The 24,692-nt window shown below is 47.2% G+C and overlaps 14 non-coding genes across 14 annotated transcripts; 1 reads left to right on the top strand and 13 right to left on the bottom strand.

The window, feature by feature from the left end:
* Positions 1–1,787: 1,787 nt before the first annotated feature.
* On the bottom strand, positions 1,788–1,869 carry trnal-cag (transfer RNA leucine (anticodon CAG)). The gene has a single exon. It is a non-coding gene; the product is annotated as a tRNA-Leu (tRNA).
* A 422-nt stretch (positions 1,870–2,291) lies between these two features.
* On the bottom strand, positions 2,292–2,364 carry trnav-aac (transfer RNA valine (anticodon AAC)). Its single transcript has one exon. It is a non-coding gene; the product is annotated as a tRNA-Val (tRNA).
* Positions 2,365–5,473: 3,109 nt separating this feature from the next.
* Positions 5,474–5,555, bottom strand: trnal-cag (transfer RNA leucine (anticodon CAG)). The gene has a single exon. It is a non-coding gene; the product is annotated as a tRNA-Leu (tRNA).
* A 423-nt stretch (positions 5,556–5,978) lies between these two features.
* Positions 5,979–6,051, bottom strand: trnav-aac (transfer RNA valine (anticodon AAC)). The gene has a single exon. It is a non-coding gene; the product is annotated as a tRNA-Val (tRNA).
* A 3,110-nt stretch (positions 6,052–9,161) lies between these two features.
* On the bottom strand, positions 9,162–9,243 carry trnal-cag (transfer RNA leucine (anticodon CAG)). The gene has a single exon. It is a non-coding gene; the product is annotated as a tRNA-Leu (tRNA).
* A 422-nt stretch (positions 9,244–9,665) lies between these two features.
* On the bottom strand, positions 9,666–9,738 carry trnav-aac (transfer RNA valine (anticodon AAC)). The gene has a single exon. It is a non-coding gene; the product is annotated as a tRNA-Val (tRNA).
* A 3,110-nt stretch (positions 9,739–12,848) lies between these two features.
* On the bottom strand, positions 12,849–12,930 carry trnal-cag (transfer RNA leucine (anticodon CAG)). The gene has a single exon. It is a non-coding gene; the product is annotated as a tRNA-Leu (tRNA).
* Positions 12,931–13,352: 422 nt separating this feature from the next.
* On the bottom strand, positions 13,353–13,425 carry trnav-aac (transfer RNA valine (anticodon AAC)). Its single transcript has one exon. It is a non-coding gene; the product is annotated as a tRNA-Val (tRNA).
* Positions 13,426–16,534: 3,109 nt separating this feature from the next.
* trnal-cag (transfer RNA leucine (anticodon CAG)) lies at positions 16,535–16,616 on the bottom strand. Its single transcript has one exon. It is a non-coding gene; the product is annotated as a tRNA-Leu (tRNA).
* Positions 16,617–17,039: 423 nt separating this feature from the next.
* Positions 17,040–17,112, bottom strand: trnav-aac (transfer RNA valine (anticodon AAC)). The gene has a single exon. It is a non-coding gene; the product is annotated as a tRNA-Val (tRNA).
* A 3,108-nt stretch (positions 17,113–20,220) lies between these two features.
* Positions 20,221–20,302, bottom strand: trnal-cag (transfer RNA leucine (anticodon CAG)). Its single transcript has one exon. It is a non-coding gene; the product is annotated as a tRNA-Leu (tRNA).
* A 108-nt stretch (positions 20,303–20,410) lies between these two features.
* On the top strand, positions 20,411–20,483 carry trnak-cuu (transfer RNA lysine (anticodon CUU)). The gene has a single exon. It is a non-coding gene; the product is annotated as a tRNA-Lys (tRNA).
* A 241-nt stretch (positions 20,484–20,724) lies between these two features.
* Positions 20,725–20,797, bottom strand: trnav-aac (transfer RNA valine (anticodon AAC)). The gene has a single exon. It is a non-coding gene; the product is annotated as a tRNA-Val (tRNA).
* A 2,285-nt stretch (positions 20,798–23,082) lies between these two features.
* Positions 23,083–23,155, bottom strand: trnav-uac (transfer RNA valine (anticodon UAC)). The gene has a single exon. It is a non-coding gene; the product is annotated as a tRNA-Val (tRNA).
* Positions 23,156–24,692: the final 1,537 nt, after the last annotated feature.

The raw sequence follows: 24,692 nt of genomic DNA, 5'->3' as shown, positions 1-24,692 counted from the left end.
TTGTATTTTGTAAAAGAGATGTGGGATCGGAAATGAGTCCAGGATCTATCCCTCAGCGTCAGACAAATACCCCAAACCTAATCCTGGCCGCGTTCTCTAGATTAGTCTCTTATCATGGAATAGTGAAGAAGCCCAGTACGTGATTTATTGTTCCCAAGTAGCGCATCAAGGTGACCCCAACCATTCCACCGAAGCCTTGCAGAGATGAAGAGGCCCCGAAATGTCCACCCCCAAGATGAACTGAGGTCTTAAACTACCCACATGGACAATCCAAATATCTTCTGGACAAAAAGAGTTCGTGGTCAGACAAGACAAAGGGTGAGCCGGTCACCTGAACATGAAACGTTTGATCTGAGTGTCCGGGATTCAAGTCCCTGTTCAGGTGACCAGGTCTGAGGTCCACTTGCAAACGCCTCCTTTTTGCCCTCAAAATACAAGGGCAACAGGACAATCCCTTGGTACTCTATGGAAACTACATGAGGAGCCTGGCTTTTAACTGGAACTGGAAAGGCTTGTGGCCCCGCACACAAACCAAGTATCTTCTGATCAGCTGATCCTTAACATCAGCTGTCACAGACATTGGCGTCGTTTGGGGACCTCATCCTGATCCACGGTTACCACTGATTTGTAGAGTAAGTCAATAAGTCATCATACTCTTACAGGAAGACTCAGTCCAAACACTCAATTGCTGCAGGGCAAGTAGGTTCCACCAAGACTTGAACTTGGACCACTGGATTCAGAGTCCAGAGTGCTAACAATTACACCATGGAACCCTTTGTTTTGGATGTGACTGGCACCTTCTGGCGTAACAATGGAGGCTTTGCAAACCAGGACAACAACTTTACTCTTTGATGAGCGCTAAGTATTTTCGGGTACAATCCAGGGGTCTTGTGCTCTCACGGAAATGGCTGTCCTTTTCCAACAGGAGTTGAGATGAAACGTATTCAAATAGACACTCAAATGATCACTCAATCAGAATGACTCCGTTTGCCAATTCCAGACTGCGTGACAAAGACTCAAGTCCAACTCCATTGACAGGGAAGCGGAAGTCCTTCAGACAAGACGGTATTGCCATTCTTTCCTGGCAGACATAACGTAAGAAACAGCTTGTCCTTCGAGCCGGACTTGAACCAGCTACCTAAGGATGCCAACTTGAACCTCTACAGTCCTCCGCGCTTCCAACTGAGCTATCGAAGGTCTTGTTGTGTTGGGGCAAATGAGTACAGCCAAGCGTTTGACGGCGTCTTCACTGTGTACTGCTTTCCTTTCCTGAGATGCCGGATGGTGGTCCAGAATCTCTTCGAAGCCGTCCGGAAATCCTTCTCCATGGCTTCTCCAAACTCCTCCCATGTCAGAGTTATTGCCTCAGCGAATGCCAAAGCCGCGGACCGCTTGGCTTGTCGGTTCCTGTCAGCTGAAGTCCCATGAGCCAAAAAGGCCCAATAGAACTCCTTCAGCTTGACGGCATCCCTCACCAATGGCATCCACCTTAGGGCCGCAGCCGCCTCGACAATGGAGGCACAGAACATCCCTGCCTCCTTCTGGATCTTGCAGGTCACTGGGAAGATATTCGGCTCAAAGGACCATTTGGTCCCGAACATGAAACTTTTGATCTGAGTGTCCGGGATTCAAGTCCCTGTTCAGGTGACAAGGTCTGAGGTCCACTTGCAAACGCCTCATTTTGCCCTCAAAATACCAGGACAACAGGACAACACCTTGGTACTTTATGGAAAATACATGAGGAGCCGGGCTTTTAACTGGAACTAGAAAGACTTGTGTCCCCGCACTGTCAGAAGTGGGATTTGAACCCACGCCTCATTAGAGACTGCAACCTGAATGCAGCGCCTTCGACCGCTCGGCCATCCTGACCCTCCAGGTCTCACTCCTTCTGTTCCATGAGAAACTAGGTCAGCTGTGGAATTGATCAAACATCAGGATGGCCACATCAATAAAAACTGATATCTAGAGCAGCAAAAGGCCCGATTAGCTCAGTCGGAAGAGCATGAGACTCTTAATCTCATGGTCGTGGGTTCGAGCCCCATGTTGGGCGATTCTGCAGTTTTATTGATACATCTGAAAGATATCTTTCCTGTTGAAAAGTGTTCAACATGCAGAAAACATTTCATTCCAAATACATAAAAACAAGTCTTTTGACCAAAGGCCTGGGGACTCACTTCGTAGGGCATCAGACTTTAAATCTGAGTGTTCAAGTCCCTTCAGAGATCAAGCACATGTCCTTGATCCTATTCATCACCTTGACTTTTTTTGTAGAAGAAGGACTTCAAAGGCCATGTTTCCACCCAGTTTCGAACTGGGGACCTTTTGCGTGTTAGGCAAACATGATAACCACTACACTATGGAAACCCGTAGGAAGGGGCTTTTAAGGGGACTGGTGAAGTCACAAAGCAGTTGCCAAACAATGAAACACGACGATGTGTCCAAAGTGGGGGCAGATTGACAATTGTCCAAATAGACAAAGATGTCTCCTTTGTAGGGAAACTTGTTCCAGAAATTATGGGCTTTTCTTCAACAAAACAAGACATCACAATCGCGGCTTGAAAGAAACACCTTAGTCACCCTCGGGGTCACTTTGATATCTCGGTGGACTCAACTTGTGCCCTTGGAGTCAATGGTTTGTAAATAGGCTTGTAGCCTCCTCTAACCTTGTCTGGATGGCTGGATGTCTGGCCTTTTGAAGAATGAAGTTAAGGTCCTTTCAGCCAGCCAATAAGCCTTTTCAAACTATTTGCCAAGTCGCAACATAAATAGGGATTGTTCTGAAAACCGGGCTTGAACCAGGGACCTTTAGAATTTCAGTCTAACTTTCTCCTAAGTGAGTATTTCAGCTTCTGAGGTGGTGTTCTGCTTTTTCAGTCGTGCGTAAAAGTGGGGGCAGGGTGAAGCTGTGTCTGTGCCACGTATGTTGCTGTGTACCTGGTCCAGTGTGTTCTCATCTTGGGTTGGAATGTCCCCATGTCCCCATGTTTTTATGTGCAGTGACAGCAGTTCACAGATAGCGCTGAAAGATGACCCGAACCGTTCGACCGAGGACCAAGACAAATCCTATCTCCACTCAAAACCTAACCAAATGTCAGTTCCCTGACCGGGAATCGAACAACAGCCGCGGTGGTGAGAGCACCAAGTCCCAGCCACTAGACAACCAGGGACTGCATCATGGCTGCACTCCGAAAGGCAGAGACTGTGTCGCTTTGACGTACTCCAGCAAAGGAACCAAAATAGTTCTGAGACTGGACCTTCTCTGCCAACGTTGCATCAGCAGGGGAATTAGCTCAAATGGTAGAGCGCTCGCTTAGCATGTGAGAGGTAGCGGGATCAATGCCCGCATTCTCCATAAACTCCTTTGTTTTTTTGATGAAATGTTCCCACGTAGCGAATACTAATCCGGGCCCCAATCCCGATATCTAGGCCAAACACAGCCATAGGTATCACCCTAAACCCAGTCCTAACTGCATTCTCCCCTCTAGCACCTTGTCTTGTCTTGTTGTGGGATCAATGCCCGCAATCTTCAAGGAGTTCTTTGCCTTTTGTAGAAGAGATGTTGGGATTGGATCTACCCCTTAGCATCCGACAAATACCCCAAACCAGGGGAATTACCTCAAATGGTAAAGTGCTTGCTTAGCATGCGAGAAGTAGCAGAGTCGATACCCGCATTCTCCAAGGAATCCTTTGTATTTTGTAAAAGAGATGTGGGATCGGAAATGAGTCCAGGATCTATCCCTCAGCGTCAGACAAATACCCCAAACCTAATCCTGGCCGCGTTCTCTAGATTAGTCTCTTATCATGGAATAGTGAAGAAGCCCAGTACGTGATTTATTGTTCCCAAGTAGTGCATCAAGGTGACCCCAACCATTCCACCGAAGCCTTGCAGAGATGAAGAGGCCCCGAAATGTCCACCCCCAAGATGAACTGAGGTCTTAAACTACCCACATGGACAATCCAAATATCTTCTGGACAAAAAGAGTTCGTGGTCAGACAAGACAAAGGTTGAGCCGGTCACCTGAACATGAAACGTTTGATCTGAGTGTCCGGGATTCAAGTCCCTGTTCAGGTGACCAGGTCTGAGGTCCACTTGCAAACGCCTTCTTTTTGCCCTCAAAATACGAGGGCAACAGGACAATCCCTTGGTACTCTATGGAAACTACATGAGGAGCCTGGCTTTTAACTGGAACTGGAAAGGCTTGTGGCCCCGCACACAAACCAAGTATCTTCTGATCAGCTGATCCTTAACATCAGCTGTCACAGACATTGGCGTCGTTTGGGGACCTCATCCTGATCCACGGTTACCACTGATTTGTAGAGTAAGTCAATAAGTCATCATACTCTTACAGGAAGACTCAGTCCAAACACTCAATTGCTGCAGGGCAAGTAGGTTCCACCAAGACTTGAACTTGGACCACTGGATTCAGAGTCCAGAGTGCTAACAATTACACCATGGAACCCTTTGTTTTGGATGTGACTGGCACCTTCTGGCGTAACAATGGAGGCTTTGCAAACCAGGACAACAACTTTACTCTTTGATGAGCGCTAAGTATTTTCGGGTACAATCCATGGGTCTTTTGCTCTCACGGAAATGGCTGTCATTTTCCAACAGGAGTTGAGATGAAACGTATTCAAATAGACACTCAAATGATCACTCAATCAGAATGACTCCGTTTGCCAATTCCAGACTGCGTGACAAAGACTCAAGTCCAACTCCATTGACAGGGAAGCGGAAGTCCTTCAGACAAGACGGTACTGCCATTCTTTCCTGGCAGACATAACGTAAGAAACAGCTTGTCCTTCGAGCCGGACTTGAACCAGCTACCTAAGGATGCCAACTTGAACCTCTACAGTCCTCCGCGCTTCCAACTGAGCTATCGAAGGTCTTGTTGTGTTGGGGCAAATGAGTACAGCCAAGGGTTTGACGGCGTCTTCACTGTGTACTGCTTTCCTTTCCTGAGATGCCGGATGGTGGTCCAGAATCTCTTCGAAGCCGTCCGGAAGTCCTTCTCCATGGCTTCTCCAAACTCCTCCCATGTCAGAGTTATTGCCTCAGCGAATGCCAAACCGCGGACCGCTTGGCTTGTCGGTTCCTGTCAGCTGAAGTCCCATGAGCCAAAAAGGCCCAATAGAACTCCTTCAGCTTGACGGCATCCCTCACCAATGGCATCCACCTTAGGGCCGCAGCCGCCTCGACAATGGAGGCACAGAACATCCCTGCCTCCTTCTGGATCTTGCAGGTCACTGGGAAGATATTCGGCTCAAAGGACCATTTGGTCCCGAACATGAAACTTTTGATCTGAGTGTCCGGGATTCAAGTCCCTGTTCAGGTGACAAGGTCTGAGGTCCACTTGCAAACGCCTCATTTTGCCCTCAAAATACCAGGACAACAGGACAACACCTTGGTACTTTATGGAAAATACATGAGGAGCCGGGCTTTTAACTGGAACTAGAAAGACTTGTGTCCCCGCACTGTCAGAAGTGGGATTTGAACCCACGCCTCATTAGAGACTGCAACCTGAATGCAGCGCCTTCGACCGCTCGGCCATCCTGACCCTCCAGGTCTCACTCCTTCTGTTCCATGAGAAACTAGGTCAGCTGTGGAATTGATCAAACATCAGGATGGCCACATCAATAAAAACTGATATCTAGAGCAGCAAAAGGCCCGATTAGCTCAGTCGGAAGAGCATGAGACTCTTAATCTCATGGTCGTGGGTTCGAGCCCCATGTTGGGCGATTCAGCAGTTTTATTGATACATCTGAAAGATATCTTTCCTGTTGAAAAGTGTTCAACATGCAGAAAACATTTCATTCCAAATACATAAAAACAAGTCTTTTGACCAAAGGCCTGGGGACTCACTTCGTAGGGCATCAGACTTTAAATCTGAGTGTTCAAGTCCCTTCAGAGATCAAGCACATGTCCTTGATCCTATTCGTCACCTTGACTTTTTTTTGTAAAAGAAGGACTTCAAAGGCCATGTTTCCACCCAGTTTCGAACTGGGGACCTTTTGCGTGTTAGGCAAACGTGATAACCACTACACTATGGAAACCCGTTGGAAGGGGCTTTTAAGGGGACTGGTGAAGTCACAAAGCAGTTGCCAAACAATGAAACACGACGATGTGTCCAAAGTGGGGGCAGATTGACAATTGTCCAAATAGACAAAGATGTCTCCTTTGTAGGGAAACTTGTTCCAGAAATTATGGGCTTTTCTTCAACAAAACAAGACATCACAATCGCGGCTTGAAAGAAACACCTTAGTCACCCTCGGGGTCACTTTGATATCTCGGTGGACTCAACTTGTGCCCTTGGAGTCAATGGTTTGTAAATAGGCTTGTAGCCTCCTCTAACCTTGTCTGGATGGCTGGATGTCTGGCCTTTTGAAGAATGAAGTTAAGGTCCTTTCAGCCAGCCAATAAGCCTTTTCAAACTATTTGCCAAGTCGCAACATAAATAGGGATTGTTCTGAAAACCGGGCTTGAACCAGGGACCTTTAGAACTTCAGTCTAACTTTCTCCTAAGTGAGTATTTCAGCTTCTGAGGTGGTGTTCTGCTTTTTCAGTCGTGGGTAAAAGTGGGGGCAGGGTGAAGCTGTGTCTGTGCCACGTATGTTGCTGTGTACCTGGTCCAGTGTGTTCTCATCTTGGGTTGGAATGTCCCCATGTCCCCATGTTTTTATGTGCAGTGACAGCAGTTCACAGATAGCGCTGAAAGATGACCCGAACCGTTCGACCGAGGACCAAGACAAATCCTATCTCCACTCAAAACCTAACCAAATGTCAGTTCCCTGACCGGGAATCGAACAACAGCCGCGGTGGTGAGAGCACCAAGTCCCAGCCACTAGACAACCAGGGACTGCATCATGGCTGCACTCCGAAAGGCAGAGACTGTGTCGCTTTGACGTACTCCAGCAAAGGAACCAAAATAGTTCTGAGACTGGACCTTGTCTGCCAACGTTGCATCAGCAGGGGAATTAGCTCAAATGGTAGAGCGCTCGCTTAGCATGTGAGAGGTAGCGGGATCAATGCCCGCATTCTCCATAAACTCCTTTGTTTTTTTGATGAAATGTTCCCACGTAGCGAATACTAATCCGGGCCCCAATCCCGATATCTAGGCCAAACACAGCCATAGGTATCACCCTAAACCCAGTCCTAACTGCATTCTCCCCTCTAGCACCTTGTCTTGTCTTGTTGTGGGATCAATGCCCGCAATCTTCAAGGAGTTCTTTGCCTTTTGTAGAAGAGATGTTGGGATTGGATCTACCCCTTAGCATCCGACAAATACCCCAAACCAGGGGAATTACCTCAAATGGTAAAGTGCTTGCTTAGCATGCGAGAAGTAGCAGAGTCGATACCCGCATTCTCCAAGGAATCCTTTGTATTTTGTAAAAGAGATGTGGGATCGGAAATGAGTCCAGGATCTATCCCTCAGCGTCAGACAAATACCCCAAACCTAATCCTGGCCGCCTTCTCTAGATTAGTCTCTTATCATGGAATAGTGAAGAAGCCCAGTACGTGATTTATTGTTCCCAAGTAGTGCATCAAGGTGACCCCAACCATTCCACCGAAGCCTTGCAGAGATGAAGAGGCCCCGAAATGTCCACCCCCAAGATGAACTGAGGTCTTAAACTACCCACATGGACAATCCAAATATCTTCTGGACAAAAAGAGTTCGTGGTCAGACAAGACAAAGGGTGAGCCGGTCACCTGAACATGAAACGTTTGATCTGAGTGTCCGGGATTCAAGTCCCTGTTCAGGTGACCAGGTCTGAGGTCCACTTGCAAACGCCTCCTTTTTGCCCTCAAAATACAAGGGCAACAGGACAATCCCTTGGTACTCTATGGAAACTACATGAGGAGCCTGGCTTTTAACTGGAACTGGAAAGGCTTGTGGCCCCGCACACAAACCAAGTATCTTCTGATCAGCTGATCCTTAACATCAGCTGTCACAGACATTGGCGTCGTTTGGGGACCTCATCCTGATCCACGGTTACCACTGATTTGTAGAGTAAGTCAATAAGTCATCATACTCTTACAGGAAGACTCAGTCCAAACACTCAATTGCTGCAGGGCAAGTAGGTTCCACCAAGACTTGAACTTGGACCACTGGATTCAGAGTCCAGAGTGCTAACAATTACACCATGGAACCCTTTGTTTTGGATGTGACTGGCACCTTCTGGCGTAACAATGGAGGCTTTGCAAACCAGGACAACAACTTTACTCTTTGATGAGCGCTAAGTATTTTCGGGTACAATCCAGGGGTCTTGTGCTCTCACGGAAATGGCTGTCCTTTTCCAACAGGAGTTGAGATGAAACGTATTCAAATAGACACTCAAATGATCACTCAATCAGAATGACTCTGTTTGCCAATTCCAGACTGCGTGACAAAGACTCAAGTCCAACTCCATTGACAGGGAAGCGGAAGTCCTTCAGACAAGACGGTATTGCCATTCTTTCCTGGCAGACATAACGTAAGAAACAGCTTGTCCTTCGAGCCGGACTTGAACCAGCTACCTAAGGATGCCAACTTGAACCTCTACAGTCCTCCGCGCTTCCAACTGAGCTATCGAAGGTCTTGTTGTGTTGGGGCAAATGAGTACAGCCAAGCGTTTGACGGCGTCTTCACTGTGTACTGCTTTCCTTTCCTGAGATGCCGGATGGTGGTCCAGAATCTCTTCGAAGCCGTCCGGAAATCCTTCTCCATGGCTTCTCCAAACTCCTCCCATGTCAGAGTTATTGCCTCAGCGAATGCCAAAGCCGCGGACCGCTTGGCTTGTCGGTTCCTGTCAGCTGAAGTCCCATGAGCCAAAAAGGCCCAATAGAACTCCTTCAGCTTGACGGCATCCCTCACCAATGGCATCCACCTTAGGGCCGCAGCCGCCTCGACAATGGAGGCACAGAACATCCCTGCCTCCTTCTGGATCTTGCAGGTCACTGGGAAGATATTCGGCTCAAAGGACCATTTGGTCCCGAACATGAAACTTTTGATCTGAGTGTCCGGGATTCAAGTCCCTGTTCAGGTGACAAGGTCTGAGGTCCACTTGCAAACGCCTCATTTTGCCCTCAAAATACCAGGACAACAGGACAACACCTTGGTACTTTATGGAAAATACATGAGGAGCCGGGCTTTTAACTGGAACTAGAAAGACTTGTGTCCCCGCACTGTCAGAAGTGGGATTTGAACCCACGCCTCATTAGAGACTGCAACCTGAATGCAGCGCCTTCGACCGCTCGGCCATCCTGACCCTCCAGGTCTCACTCCTTCTGTTCCATGAGAAACTAGGTCAGCTGTGGAATTGATCAAACATCAGGATGGCCACATCAATAAAAACTGATATCTAGAGCAGCAAAAGGCCCGATTAGCTCAGTCGGAAGAGCATGAGACTCTTAATCTCATGGTCGTGGGTTCGAGCCCCATGTTGGGCGATTCTGCAGTTTTATTGATACATCTGAAAGATATCTTTCCTGTTGAAAAGTGTTCAACATGCAGAAAACATTTCATTCCAAATACATAAAAACAAGTCTTTTGACCAAAGGCCTGGGGACTCACTTCGTAGGGCATCAGACTTTAAATCTGAGTGTTCAAGTCCCTTCAGAGATCAAGCACATGTCCTTGATCCTATTCGTCACCTTGACTTTTTTTGTAAAAGAAGGACTTCAAAGGCCATGTTTCCACCCAGTTTCGAACTGGGGACCTTTTGCGTGTTAGGCAAACATGATAACCACTACACTATGGAAACCCGTAGGAAGGGGCTTTTAAGGGGACTGGTGAAGTCACAAAGCAGTTGCCAAACAATGAAACACGACGATGTGTCCAAAGTGGGGGCAGATTGACAATTGTCCAAATAGACAAAGATGTCTCCTTTGTAGGGAAACTTGTTCCAGAAATTATGGGCTTTTCTTCAACAAAACAAGACATCACAATCGCGGCTTGAAAGAAACACCTTAGTCACCCTCGGGGTCACTTTGATATCTCGGTGGACTCAACTTGTGCCCTTGGAGTCAATGGTTTGTAAATAGGCTTGTAGCCTCCTCTAACCTTGTCTGGATGGCTGGATGTCTGGCCTTTTGAAGAATGAAGTTAAGGTCCTTTCAGCCAGCCAATAAGCCTTTTCAAACTATTTGCCAAGTCGCAACATAAATAGGGATTGTTCTGAAAACCGGGCTTGAACCAGGGACCTTTAGAACTTCAGTCTAACTTTCTCCTAAGTGAGTATTTCAGCTTCTGAGGTGGTGTTCTGCTTTTTCAGTCGTGGGTAAAAGTGGGGGCAGGGTGAAGCTGTGTCTGTGCCACGTATGTTGCTGTGTACCTGGTCCAGTGTGTTCTCATCTTGGGTTGGAATGTCCCCATGTCCCCATGTTTTTATGTGCAGTGACAGCAGTTCACAGATAGCGCTGAAAGATGACCCGAACCGTTCGACCGAGGACCAAGACAAATCCTATCTCCACTCAAAACCTAACCAAATGTCAGTTCCCTGACCGGGAATCGAACAACAGCCGCGGTGGTGAGAGCACCAAGTCCCAGCCACTAGACAACCAGGGGCTGCATCAGGGCTGCACTCCGAAAGGCAGAGACTGTGTCGCTTTGACGTACTCCAGCAAAGGAACCAAAATAGTTCTGAGACTGGACCTTCTCTGCCAACGCTGCATCAGCAGGGGAATTAGCTCAAATGGTAGAGCGCTCGCTTAGCATGTGAGAGGTAGCGGGATCAATGCCCGCATTCTCCATAAACTCCTTTGTTTTTTTGATGAAATGTTCCCACGTAGCGAATACTAATCCGGGCCCCAATCCCGATATCTAGGCCAAACACAGCCATAGGTATCACCCTAAACCCAGTCCTAACTGCATTCTCCCCTCTAGCACCTTGTCTTGTCTTGTTGTGGGATCAATGCCCGCAATCTTCAAGGAGTTCTTTGCCTTTTGTAGAAGAGATGTTGGGATTGGATCTACCCCTTAGCATCCGACAAATACCCCAAACCTGGGGAATTACCTCAAATGGTAAAGTGCTTGCTTAGCATGCGAGAAGTAGCAGAGTCGATACCCGCATTCTCCAAGGAATCCTTTGTATTTTGTAAAAGAGATGTGGGATCGGAAATGAGTCCAGGATCTATCCCTCAGCGTCAGACAAATACCCCAAACCTAATCCTGGCCGCGTTCTCTAGATTAGTCTCTTATCATGGAATAGTGAAGAAGCCCAGTACGTGATTTATTGTTCCCAAGTAGCGCATCAAGGTGACCCCAACCATTCCACCGAAGCCTTGCAGAGATGAAGAGGCCCCGAAATGTCCACCCCCAAGATGAACTGAGGTCTTAAACTACCCACATGGACAATCCAAATATCTTCTGGACAAAAAGAGTTCGTGGTCAGACAAGACAAAGGGTGAGCCGGTCACCTGAACATGAAACGTTTGATCTGAGTGTCCGGGATTCAAGTCCCTGTTCAGGTGACCAGGTCTGAGGTCCACTTGCAAACGCCTCCTTTTTGCCCTCAAAATACAAGGGCAACAGGACAATCCCTTGGTACTCTATGGAAACTACATGAGGAGCCTGGCTTTTAACTGGAACTGGAAAGGCTTGTGGCCCCGCACACAAACCAAGTATCTTCTGATCAGCTGATCCTTAACATCAGCTGTCACAGACATTGGCGTCGTTTGGGGACCTCATCCTGATCCACGGTTACCACTGATTTGTAGAGTAAGTCAATAAGTCATCATACTCTTACAGGAAGACTCAGTCCAAACACTCAATTGCTGCAGGGCAAGTAGGTTCCACCAAGACTTGAACTTGGACCACTGGATTCAGAGTCCAGAGTGCTAACAATTACACCATGGAACCCTTTGTTTTGGATGTGACTGGCACCTTCTGGCGTAACAATGGAGGCTTTGCAAACCAGGACAACAACTTTACTCTTTGATGAGCGCTAAGTATTTTCGGGTACAATCCAGGGGTCTTGTGCTCTCACGGAAATGGCTGTCCTTTTCCAACAGGAGTTGAGATGAAACGTATTCAAATAGACACTCAAATGATCACTCAATCAGAATGACTCCGTTTGCCAATTCCAGACTGGGTGACAAAGACTCAAGTCCAACTCCATTGACAGGGAAGCGGAAGTCCTTCAGACAAGACGGTATTGCCATTCTTTCCTGGCAGACATAACGTAAGAAACAGCTTGTCCTTCGAGCCGGACTTGAACCAGCTACCTAAGGATGCCAACTTGAACCTCTACAGTCCTCCGCGCTTCCAACTGAGCTATCGAAGGTCTTGTTGTGTTGGGGCAAATGAGTACAGCCAAGCGTTTGACGGCGTCTTCACTGTGTACTGCTTTCCTTTCCTGAGATGCCGGATGGTGGTCCAGAATCTCTTCGAAGCCGTCCGGAAATCCTTCTCCATGGCTTCTCCAAACTCCTCCCATGTCAGAGTTATTGCCTCAGCGAATGCCAAAGCCGCGGACCGCTTGGCTTGTCGGTTCCTGTCAGCTGAAGTCCCATGAGCCAAAAAGGCCCAATAGAACTCCTTCAGCTTGACGGCATCCCTCACCAATGGCATCCACCTTAGGGCCGCAGCCGCCTCGACAATGGAGGCACAGAACATCCCTGCCTCCTTCTGGATCTTGCAGGTCACTGGGAAGATATTCGGCTCAAAGGACCATTTGGTCCCGAACATGAAACTTTTGATCTGAGTGTCCGGGATTCAAGTCCCTGTTCAGGTGACAAGGTCTGAGGTCCACTTGCAAACGCCTCATTTTGCCCTCAAAATACCAGGACAACAGGACAACACCTTGGTACTTTATGGAAAATACATGAGGAGCCGGGCTTTTAACTGGAACTAGAAAGACTTGTGTCCCCGCACTGTCAGAAGTGGGATTTGAACCCACGCCTCATTAGAGACTGCAACCTGAATGCAGCGCCTTCGACCGCTCGGCCATCCTGACCCTCCAGGTCTCACTCCTTCTGTTCCATGAGAAACTAGGTCAGCTGTGGAATTGATCAACCATCAGGATGGCCACATCAATAAAAACTGATATCTAGAGCAGCAAAAGGCCCGATTAGCTCAGTCGGAAGAGCATGAGACTCTTAATCTCATGGTCGTGGGTTCGAGCCCCATGTTGGGCGATTCTGCAGTTTTATTGATACATCTGAAAGATATCTTTCCTGTTGAAAAGTGTTCAACATGCAGAAAACATTTCATTCCAAATACATAAAAACAAGTCTTTTGACCAAAGGCCTGGGGACTCACTTCGTAGGGCATCAGACTTTAAATCTGAGTGTTCAAGTCCCTTCAGAGATCAAGCACATGTCCTTGATCCTATTCGTCACCTTGACTTTTTTTGTAAAAGAAGGACTTCAAAGGCCATGTTTCCACCCAGTTTCGAACTGGGGACCTTTTGCGTGTTAGGCAAACATGATAACCACTACACTATGGAAACCCGTAGGAAGGGGCTTTTAAGGGGACTGGTGAAGTCACAAAGCAGTTGCCAAACAATGAAACACGACGATGTGTCCAAAGTGGGGGCAGATTGACAATTGTCCAAATAGACAAAGATGTCTCCTTTGTAGGGAAACTTGTTCCAGAAATTATGGGCTTTTCTTCAACAAAACAAGACATCACAATCGCGGCTTGAAAGAAACACCTTAGTCACCCTCGGGGTCACTTTGATATCTCGGTGGACTCAACTTGTGCCCTTGGAGTCAATGGTTTGTAAATAGGCTTGTAGCCTCCTCTAACCTTGTCTGGATGGCTGGATGTCTGGCCTTTTGAAGAATGAAGTTAAGGTCCTTTCAGCCAGCCAATAAGCCTTTTCAAACTATTTGCCAAGTCGCAACATAAATAGGGATTGTTCTGAAAACCGGGCTTGAACCAGGGACCTTTAGAATTTCAGTCTAACTTTCTCCTAAGTGAGTATTTCAGCTTCTGAGGTGGTGTTCTGCTTTTTCAGTCGTGCGTAAAAGTGGGGGCAGGGTGAAGCTGTGTCTGTGCCACGTATGTTGCTGTGTACCTGGTCCAGTGTGTTCTCATCTTGGGTTGGAATGTCCCCATGTCCCCATGTTTTTATGTGCAGTGACAGCAGTTCACAGATAGCGCTGAAAGATGACCCGAACCGTTCGACCGAGGACCAAGACAAATCCTATCTCCACTCAAAACCTAACCAAATGTCAGTTCCCTGACCGGGAATCGAACAACAGCCGCGGTGGTGAGAGCACCAAGTCCCAGCCACTAGACAACCAGGGACTGCATCATGGCTGCACTCCGAAAGGCAGAGACTGTGTCGCTTTGACGTACTCCAGCAAAGGAACCAAAATAGTTCTGAGACTGGACCTTCTCTGCCAACGTTGCATCAGCAGGGGAATTAGCTCAAATGGTAGAGCGCTCGCTTAGCATGTGAGAGGTAGCGGGATCAATGCCCGCATTCTCCATAAACTCCTTTGTTTTTTTGATGAAATGTTCCCACGTAGCGAATACTAATCCGGGCCCCAATCCCGATATCTAGGCCAAACACAGCCATAGGTATCACCCTAAACCCAGTCCTAACTGCATTCTCCCCTCTAGCACCTTGTCTTGTCTTGTTGTGGGATCAATGCCCGCAATCTTCAAGGAGTTCTTTGCCTTTTGTAGAAGAGATGTTGGGATTGGATCTACCCCTTAGCATCCGACAAATACCCCAAACCAGGGGAATTACCTCAAATGGTAAAGTGCTTGCTTAGCATGCGAGAAGTAGCAGAGTCGATACCCGCATTCTCCAAGGAATCCTTTGTATTTTGTAAAAGAGATGTGGGATCGGAAATGAGTCCAGGATCTATCCCTCAGCGTCAGACAAATACCCCAAACCTAATCCTGGCCGCGTTCTCTAGATTAGTCTCTTATCATGGAATAGTGAAGAAGCCCAGTACGTGATTTATTGTTCCCAAGTAGTGCATCAAGGTGACCCCAACCATTCCACCGAAGCCTTGCAGAGATGAAGAGGCCCCGAAATGTCCACCCCCAAGATGAACTGAGGTCTTAAACTACCCACATGGACAATCCAAATATCTTCTGGACAAAAAGAGTTCGTGGTCAGACAAGACAAAGGTTGAGCCGGTCACCTGAACATGAAACGTTTGATCTGAGTGTCCGGGATTCAAGTCCCTGTTCAGGTGACCAGGTCTGAGGTCCACTTGCAAACGCCTTCTTTTTGCCCTCAAAATACGAGGGCAACAGGACAATCCCTTGGTACTCTATGGAAACTACATGAGGAGCCTGGCTTTTAACTGGAACTGGAAAGGCTTGTGGCCCCGCACACAAACCAAGTATCTTCTGATCAGCTGATCCTTAACATCAGCTGTCACAGACATTGGCGTCGTTTGGGGACCTCATCCTGATCCACGGTTACCACTGATTTGTAGAGTAAGTCAATAAGTCATCATACTCTTACAGGAAGACTCAGTCCAAACACTCAATTGCTGCAGGGCAAGTAGGTTCCACCAAGACTTGAACTTGGACCACTGGATTCAGAGTCCAGAGTGCTAACAATTACACCATGGAACCCTTTGTTTTGGATGTGACTGGCACCTTCCGGCGTAACAATGGAGGCTTTGCAAACCAGGACAACAACTTTACTCTTTGATGAGCGCTAAGTATTTTCGGGTACAATCCATGGGTCTTTTGCTCTCACGGAAATGGCTGTCATTTTCCAACAGGAGTTGAGATGAAACGTATTCAAATAGACACTCAAATGATCACTCAATCAGAATGACTCCGTTTGCCAATTCCAGACTGCGTGACAAAGACTCAAGTCCAACTCCATTGACAGGGAAGCGGAAGTCCTTCAGACAAGACGGTACTGCCATTCTTTCCTGGCAGACATAACGTAAGAAACAGCTTGTCCTTCGAGCCGGACTTGAACCAGCTACCTAAGGATGCCAACTTGAACCTCTACAGTCCTCCGCGCTTCCAACTGAGCTATCGAAGGTCTTGTTGTGTTGGGGCAAATGAGTACAGCCAAGCGTTTGACGGCGTCTTCACTGTGTACTGCTTTCCTTTCCTGAGATGCCGGATGGTGGTCCAGAATCTCTTCGAAGCCGTCCGGAAGTCCTTCTCCATGGCTTCTCCAAACTCCTCCCATGTCAGAGTTATTGCCTCAGCGAATGCCAAACCGCGGACCGCTTGGCTTGTCGGTTCCTGTCAGCTGAAGTCCCATGAGCCAAAAAGGCCCAATAGAACTCCTTCAGCTTGACGGCATCCCTCACCAATGGCATCCACCTTAGGGCCGCAGCCGCCTCGACAATGGAGGCACAGAACATCCCTGCCTCCTTCTGGATCTTGCAGGTCACTGGGAAGATATTCGGCTCAAAGGACCATTTGGTCCCGAACATGAAACTTTTGATCTGAGTGTCCGGGATTCAAGTCCCTGTTCAGGTGACAAGGTCTGAGGTCCACTTGCAAACGCCTCATTTTGCCCTCAAAATACCAGGACAACAGGACAACACCTTGGTACTTTATGGAAAATACATGAGGAGCCGGGCTTTTAACTGGAACTAGAAAGACTTGTGTCCCCGCACTGTCAGAAGTGGGATTTGAACCCACGCCTCATTAGAGACTGCAACCTGAATGCAGCGCCTTCGACCGCTCGGCCATCCTGACCCTCCAGGTCTCACTCCTTCTGTTCCATGAGAAACTAGGTCAGCTGTGGAATTGATCAAACATCAGGATGGCCACATCAATAAAAACTGATATCTAGAGCAGCAAAAGGCCCGATTAGCTCAGTCGGAAGAGCATGAGACTCTTAATCTCATGGTCGTGGGTTCGAGCCCCATGTTGGGCGATTCAGCAGTTTTATTGATACATCTGAAAGATATCTTTCCTGTTGAAAAGTGTTCAACATGCAGAAAACATTTCATTCCAAATACATAAAAACAAGTCTTTTGACCAAAGGCCTGGGGACTCACTTCGTAGGGCATCAGACTTTAAATCTGAGTGTTCAAGTCCCTTCAGAGATCAAGCACATGTCCTTGATCCTATTCGTCACCTTGACTTTTTTTTGTGAAAGAAGGACTTCAAAGGCCATGTTTCCACCCAGTTTCGAACTGGGGACCTTTTGCGTGTTAGGCAAACGTGATAACCACTACACTATGGAAACCCGTAGGAAGGGGCTTTTAAGGGGACTGGTGAAGTCACAAAGCAGTTGCCAAACAATGAAACACGACGATGTGTCCAAAGTGGGGGCAGATTGACAATTGTCCAAATAGACAAAGATGTCTCCTTTGTAGGGAAACTTGTTCCAGAAATTATGGGCTTTTCTTCAACAAAACAAGACATCACAATCGCGGCTTGAAAGAAACACCTTAGTCACCCTCGGGGTCACTTTGATATCTCGGTGGACTCAACTTGTGCCCTTGGAGTCAATGGTTTGTAAATAGGCTTGTAGCCTCCTCTAACCTTGTCTGGATGGCTGGATGTCTGGCCTTTTGAAGAATGAAGTTAAGGTCCTTTCAGCCAGCCAATAAGCCTTTTCAAACTATTTGCCAAGTCGCAACATAAATAGGGATTGTTCTGAAAACCGGGCTTGAACCAGGGACCTTTAGAACTTCAGTCTAACTTTCTCCTAAGTGAGTATTTCAGCTTCTGAGGTGGTGTTCTGCTTTTTCAGTCGTGGGTAAAAGTGGGGGCAGGGTGAAGCTGTGTCTGCCACGTATGTTGCTGTGTACCTGGTCCAGTGTGTTCTCATCTTGGGTTGGAATGTCCCCATGTCCCCATGTTTTTATGTGCAGTGACAGCAGTTCACAGATAGCGCTGAAAGATGACCCGAACCGTTCGACCGAGGACCAAGACAAATCCTATCTCCACTCAAAACCTAACCAAATGTCAGTTCCCTGACCGGGAATCGAACAACAGCCGCGGTGGTGAGAGCACCAAGTCCCAGCCACTAGACAACCAGGGACTGCATCATGGCTGCACTCCGAAAGGCAGAGACTGTGTCGCTTTGACGTACTCCAGCGAAGGAACCAAAATAGTTCTGAGACTGGACCTTGTCTGCCAACGTTGCATCAGCAGGGGAATTAGCTCAAATGGTAGAGCGCTCGCTTAGCATGTGAGAGGTAGCGGGATCAATGCCCGCATTCTCCATAAACTCCTTTGTTTTTTTGATGAAATGTTCCCACGTAGCGAATACTAATCCGGGCCCCAATCCCGATATCTAGGCCAAACACAGCCATAGGTATCACCCTAAACCCAGTCCTAACTGCATTCTCCCCTCTAGCACCTTGTCTTGTCTTGTTGTGGGATCAATGCCCGCAATCTTCAAGGAGTTCTTTGCCTTTTGTAGAAGAGATGTTGGGATTGGATCTACCCCTTAGCATCCGACAAATACCCCAAACCAGGGGAATTACCTCAAATGGTAAAGTGCTTGCTTAGCATGCGAGAAGTAGCAGAGTCGATACCCGCATTCTCCAAGGAATCCTTTGTATTTTGTAAAAGAGATGTGGGATCGGAAATGAGTCCAGGATCTATCCCTCAGCGTCAGACAAATACCCCAAACCTAATCCTGGCCGCGTTCTCTAGATTAGTCTCTTATCATGGAATAGTGAAGAAGCCCAGTACGTGATTTATTGTTCCCAAGTAGTGCATCAAGGTGACCCCAACCATTCCACCGAAGCCTTGCAGAGATGAAGAGGCCCCGAAATGTCCACCCCCAAGATGAACTGAGGTCTTAAACTACCCACATGGACAATCCAAATATCTTCTGGACAAAAAGAGTTCGTGGTCAGACAAGACAAAGGTTGAGCCGGTCACCTGAACATGAAACGTTTGATCTGAGTGTCCGGGATTCAAGTCCCTGTTCAGGTGACCAGGTCTGAGGTCCACTTGCAAACGCCTTCTTTTTGCCCTCAAAATACGAGGGCAACAGGACAATCCCTTGGTACTCTATGGAAACTACATGAGGAGCCTGGCTTTTAACTGGAACTGGAAAGGCTTGTGGCCCCGCACACAAACCAAGTATCTTCTGATCAGCTGATCCTTAACATCAGCTGTCACAGACATTGGCGTCGTTTGGGGACCTCATCCTGATCCACGGTTACCACTGATTTGTAGAGTAAGTCAATAAGTCATCATACTCTTACAGGAAGACTCAGTCCAAACACTCAATTGCTGCAGGGCAAGTAGGTTCCACCAAGACTTGAACTTGGACCACTGGATTCAGAGTCCAGAGTGCTAACAATTACACCATGGAACCCTTTGTTTTGGATGTGACTGGCACCTTCTGGCGTAACAATGGAGGCTTTGCAAACCAGGACAACAACTTTACTCTTTGATGAGCGCTAAGTATTTTCGGGTACAATCCATGGGTCTTTTGCTCTCACGGAAATGGCTGTCATTTTCCAACAGGAGTTGAGATGAAACGTATTCAAATAGACACTCAAATGATCACTCAATCAGAATGACTCCGTTTGCCAATTCCAGACTGCGTGACAAAGACTCAAGTCCAACTCCATTGACAGGGAAGCGGAAGTCCTTCAGACAAGACGGTACTGCCATTCTTTCCTGGCAGACATAACGTAAGAAACAGCTTGTCCTTCGAGCCGGACTTGAACCAGCTACCTAAGGATGCCAACTTGAACCTCTACAGTCCTCCGCGCTTCCAACTGAGCTATCGAAGGTCTTGTTGTGTTGGGGCAAATGAGTACAGCCAAGCGTTTGACGGCGTCTTCACTGTGTACTTCTTTCCTTTCCTGAGATGCCGGATGGTGGTCCAGAATCTCTTCGAAGCCGTCCGGAAGTCCTTCTCCATGGCTTCTCCAAACTCCTCCCATGTCAGAGTTATTGCCTCAGCGAATGCCAAAGCCGCGGACCGCTTGGCTTGTCGGTTCCTGTCAGCTGAAGTCCCATGAGCCAAAAAGGCCCAATAGAACTCCTTCAGCTTGACGGCATCCCTCACCAATGGCATCCACCTTAGGGCCGCAGCCGCCTCGACAATGGAGGCACAGAACATCCCTGCCTCCTTCTGGATCTTGCAGGTCACTGGGAAGATATTCGGCTCAAAGGACCATTTGGTCCCGAACATGAAACTTTTGATCTGAGTGTCCGGGATTCAAGTCCCTGTTCAGGTGACAAGGTCTGAGGTCCACTTGCAAACGCCTCATTTTGCCCTCAAAATACCAGGACAACAGGACAACACCTTGGTACTTTATGGAAAATACATGAGGAGCCGGGCTTTTAACTGGAACTAGAAAGACTTGTGTCCCCGCACTGTCAGAAGTGGGATTTGAACCCACGCCTCATTAGAGACTGCAACCTGAATGCAGCGCCTTCGACCGCTCGGCCATCCTGACCCTCCAGGTCTCACTCCTTCTGTTCCATGAGAAACTAGGTCAGCTGTGGAATTGATCAAACATCAGGATGGCCACATCAATAAAAACTGATATCTAGAGCAGCAAAAGGCCCGATTAGCTCAGTCGGAAGAGCATGAGACTCTTAATCTCATGGTCGTGGGTTCGAGCCCCATGTTGGGCGATTCAGCAGTTTTATTGATACATCTGAAAGATATCTTTCCTGTTGAAAAGTGTTCAACATGCAGAAAACATTTCATTCCAAATACATAAAAACAAGTCTTTTGACCAAATGCCTGGGGACTCACTTCGTAGGGCATCAGACTTTAAATCTGAGTGTTCAAGTCCCTTCAGAGATCAAGCACATGTCCTTGATCCTATTCGTCACCTTGACTTTTTTTGTGAAAGAAGGACTTCAAAGGCCATGTTTCCACCCAGTTTCGAACTGGGGACCTTTTGCGTGTTAGGCAAACGTGATAACCACTACACTATGGAAACCCGTAGGAAGGGGCTTTTAAGGGGACTGGTGAAGTCACAAAGCAGTTGCCAAACAATGAAACACGACGATGTGTCCAAAGTGGGGGCAGATTGACAATTGTCCAAATAGACAAAGATGTCTCCTTTGTAGGGAAACTTGTTCCAGAAATTATGGGCTTTTCTTCAACAAAACAAGACATCACAATCGCGGCTTGAAAGAAACACCTTAGTCACCCTCGGGGTCACTTTGATATCTCGGTGGACTCAACTTGTGCCCTTGGAGTCAATGGTTTGTAAATAGGCTTGTAGCCTCCTCTAACCTTGTCTGGATGGCTGGATGTCTGGCCTTTTGAAGAATGAAGTTAAGGTCCTTTCAGCCAGCCAATAAGCCTTTTCAAACTATTTGCCAAGTCGCAACATAAATAGGGATTGTTCTGAAAACCGGGCTTGAACCAGGGACCTTTAGAACTTCAGTCTAACTTTCTCCTAAGTGAGTATTTCAGCTTCTGAGGTGGTGTTCTGCTTTTTCAGTCGTGGGTAAAAGTGGGGGCAGGGTGAAGCTGTGTCTGTGCCACGTATGTTGCTGTGTACCTGGTCCAGTGTGTTCTCATCTTGGGTTGGAATGTCCCCATGTCCCCATGTTTTTATGTGCAGTGACAGCAGTTCACAGATAGCGCTGAAAGATGACCCGAACCGTTCGACCGAGGACCAAGACAAATCCTATCTCCACTCAAAACCTAACCAAATGTCAGTTCCCTGACCGGGAATCGAACAACAGCCGCGGTGGTGAGAGCACCAAGTCCCAGCCACTAGACAACCAGGGACTGCATCATGGCTGCACTCCGAAAGGCAGAGACTGTGTCGCTTTGACGTACTCCAGCAAAGGAACCAAAATAGTTATGAGACTGGACCTTCTCTGCCAACGCTGCATCAGCAGGGGAATTAGCTTAAATGGTAGAGCGCTCGCTTAGCATGTGAGAGGTAGCGGGATCAATGCCCGCATTCTCCATAAACTCCTTTGTTTTTTTGATGAAATGTTCCCACGTAGCGAATACTAATCCGGGCCCCAATCCCGATATCTAGGCCAAACACAGCCATAGGTATCACCCTAAACCCAGTCCTAACTGCATTCTCCCCTCTAGCACCTTGTCTTGTCTTGTTGTGGGATCAATGCCCGCAATCTTCAAGGAGTTCTTTGCCTTTTGTAGAAGAGATGTTGGGATTGGATCTACCCCTTAGCATCCAACAAATACCCCAAACCTGGGGAATTACCTCAAATGGTAAAGTGCTTGCTTAGCATGCGAGAAGTAGCAGAGTCGATACCCGCATTCTCCAAGGAATCCTTTGTATTTTGTAAAAGAGATGTGGGATCGGAAATGAGTCCAGGATCTATCCCTCAGCGTCAGACAAATACCCCAAACCTAATCCTGGCCGCGTTCTCTAGATTAGTCTCTTATCATGGAATAGTGAAGAAGCCCAGTACGTGATTTATTGTTCCCAAGTAGCGCATCAAGGTGACCCCAACCATTCCACCGAAGCCTTGCAGAGATGAAGAGGCCCCGAAATGTCCACCCCCAAGATGAACTGAGGTCTTAAACTACCCACATGGACAATCCAAATATCTTCTGGACAAAAAGAGTTCGTGGTCAGACAAGACAAAGGGTGAGCCGGTCACCTGAACATGAAACGTTTGATCTGAGTGTCCGGGATTCAAGTCCCTGTTCAGGTGACAAGGTCTGAGGTCCACTTGCAAACGCCTCATTTTGCCCTCAAAATAAATAAAACAAATAGACAAAGATGTCTCCTTTGTAGGGAAAATTGTTCCAATGCTTTGATGCAGACTGGTCATGATGTCTCTGAAGTTCACCAAAGCAGACCATACTTAAGACTCCACTTCCAAAGTTCTCAGCGATGACTGAACGTCTCGCTCCTTCTGTTCCCTGAGAAACTAGGTCAGCTGTGGAATTGATCAAACATCAGGATGGCCACATCAATAAAAACAGAAAAAAAATGATATCTAGAGCAGAAAAAGGCCCGATTAGCTCAGTCGGTAGAGCATGAGACTCTTAAGCTCATGATTGGGTTCGAGCCCCACATTTGGTGATTCATCACTTTTATTGATACATCTGGAAGATATTTTTCCTGTTGAAAATCGTTCAACATGCAGAAAACATTTCATTCCAAATACACAAAAACAAGTCTTCTGACCAAAGGCCTGGGGGCTCAGTTTGTAGGGCATCAGACTTTTAATTTGAGGGTCAAGAGTTCAAGTCCCTTCAAAGATCAAGCACATGTCCACAAGGCCATGTTTCCACCCAGTTTCGAACTGGGGACCTTTTGCGTGTAAGGCAAACGTGATAACCACTACACTATGGAAACCTGAAGGATGGGTCTTTTAAGGGGACTGAGCTCAATTTTATTCCACATATTAAAAATGTTACAAAAACAGGAATTTATTTTTCATTTAAAGAATATAGTCAGAGTCCGCCCATTCCTCTCTCGGGCAAATAGAGAGATGCTGATGCATGCTTTTATTTCCAGTCGTATTGACTATTGCAATGCCCTGCTTTTTGGTCGTCCTAAAAGAAGCATCACAAGTCTACAACTTTTACAGAACAACTTTTGCTACACGTGTGCTGACGAGGACCAGAAGGCAGGCACATATTACACCGCTTCTAAAATCACTGCATTGGCTCCCTGTATGTTTCAGGATCCATTTGAAGGTTCTCTTCATGGTTTTTAAATCTATTGGGGGTTGTGGGCCTTCTTATTTTTCTGAACGTTACGTTATGAACCCTCGCGGTCCATCAAGTCCTCCAACACCGACCTGTTATGTATTCCCAGCCCTTCAGTCATCCGGGAAATATGGACTGTATGTCCAAACTGGGGATGGATGCTCGTGTACACACCTTCAGACATCAAGCACATATCTTTGTTCCAATTTGTCATCTTGATTTTTTTGTAAAAGGAGGTCTTGAAAGGCCATGTTTCCACCCAGTTTCGAACTGGGAACCTTTGGAACACTATGGAAACCTGTAGGAAGGGGCTTTTAAGGGGACTGGTGAAGTTACAAAGCAGTTGCCAAACAATGAAACATGACGATGTGTCCAAAGTGGGGGCATATTGACAATTGTCCAAATTGACAAAGATATCTCCTTTGTAGGGAAAATTGTTCCAGAAATAATGGGCTTTTCTTCAACAAAACAAGACATCATAATCACGGCTTGAAAGAAACACCTCAGCCACCCTCGGGGTCACTTTGATATCTCGGTGGACTCAACTTGTGCCCTTGGAGTCAATGGTTTGTAAATAGGCTTGTCACCTCTTCTAACCTTGTCTGGATGGCTGGATGTCTGGCCTTTTGAAGAATGAAGTTAAGGTCCTTTCAGCCAGCCAATAAGCCTTTTCAAACTATTTGCCAAGTCACAACATAAACAGGGATTGTTCTGAAAACCGGGCTTGAACCAGAGACCTTTAGAACTTCAGTCTAACGTTCTCCAAAGTGAGTATTTCAGCTTCTAAGGTGGTGTTCTGCTTTTTCAGTCGTGGTTAAAAGTGGGGGGCAGGGTGATCCACCAGGGCTTTTGGTCAGAAGACTTGCTTTTTTGCATTTGGAATGAAATGTTTTCTGCATGTTGAACAATTTTTAACATGAAAGATATCTTTCAGATGTATAAATAAAAAATTCTCGCAATGTGGGGCTCGAACCCACGACCATGAGATTAAGAGTCTCATGCTCTACCAACTGAGCTAACCGGGCCTCTTTCTGCTTTGATATGATTTTTGGTTCTGTTTTTATTGATGTGGCCATCCTGATGTTTGATCAATTCCACAACTGACCTAGTTTCTCAGGAGGGTCAGGATGGCCGAGCGGTCAACGCGGTCATTCAGGTTGCAGTCTCTAATGAGGCGTGGG

This window comes from Doryrhamphus excisus, linkage group LG6, assembly GCF_037039965.1.
Source record: "Doryrhamphus excisus strain RoL-2023G ecotype Guam linkage group LG6, RoL_Dexc_Guam_v1.1, whole genome shotgun sequence".
Classification (NCBI taxonomy): domain Eukaryota; kingdom Metazoa; phylum Chordata; class Actinopteri; order Syngnathiformes; family Syngnathidae; genus Doryrhamphus; species Doryrhamphus excisus.
This window is presented reverse-complemented; position numbering and strand designations above follow the sequence as displayed.